We start from the raw sequence: 768 nt of genomic DNA, 5'->3' as shown, positions 1-768 counted from the left end.
GGGCATCTTGTCCCCTGCCAGTTCTTAGCAGCCCTCCATATGCACACCTGGAGAAAACACTACACAAAGTGAACTTTGTTGCAATCATACCTTCCGTAGCCTCAAGACTGCTTTTGTGCAGCATTTTTTTAATGTACATGGAAACATCAAGGGACGATGGAAGCAATCTGGTTGGCAACCTTCAGTCTCGAAAGACTATGGTATAAGCCTACAGCACCCGGTATTCCCAGGCGGTCTCCCATCCAAGTACTAACCAGGCCTGACCCTGCTTAGCTTCCGAGATCAGACAAGATCGGGCATGTGCAGGGTAACAGTGCAGGGTAACATGTAACATGTACATGTAACAGGGTAACATGTGCAGGGTAACAGGGAAGCAATCTAAGAAAACCGAAAGCAAATCACATGTGGTCCAATCCTAGAATTATTTTAGAAACGATCCTAGTCAAACCAGAAATAAATAGTGGAATGCAACACCAAGTCACATTCCGAAACAAAAAAGGACTGGAATGGAATGGGGGAAATTGGTCCGTCCTCACCTCTAGGTGTCTACACGGTCCTTGATAATCGATAATTAACACAATCCAAATATCAGAAACTGGCAGGCTCCATAAGCAAATCTGAAATCCAGAAATGGAGTCTGGTTGGGAATTTCAGATACCCAAAACTATTTTGGTTTCACCAGACTCTCCAGAATGCAACTAGTAGGGTTCATCCATCCCATCTGAGAACTCTGAGAAGAAATGTACAGGTAGGACTTTCGTATTCACC

General features: G+C 44.4%; 1 pseudogene; it reads right to left on the bottom strand.

Moving 5' to 3' along the window:
• Positions 1 to 205: 205 nt before the first annotated feature.
• Positions 206 to 321, bottom strand: LOC136636991 (5S ribosomal RNA; annotated as a pseudogene).
• Positions 322 to 768: the final 447 nt, after the last annotated feature.

The sequence above is a fragment of the Tiliqua scincoides genome, chromosome 1 (assembly GCF_035046505.1).
Source record: "Tiliqua scincoides isolate rTilSci1 chromosome 1, rTilSci1.hap2, whole genome shotgun sequence".
Classification (NCBI taxonomy): Eukaryota; Metazoa; Chordata; class Lepidosauria; order Squamata; family Scincidae; genus Tiliqua; species Tiliqua scincoides.
The sequence above is the reverse complement of the archived record's forward strand: the minus strand, read 5'-3'. Positions and strand labels throughout refer to the sequence as shown.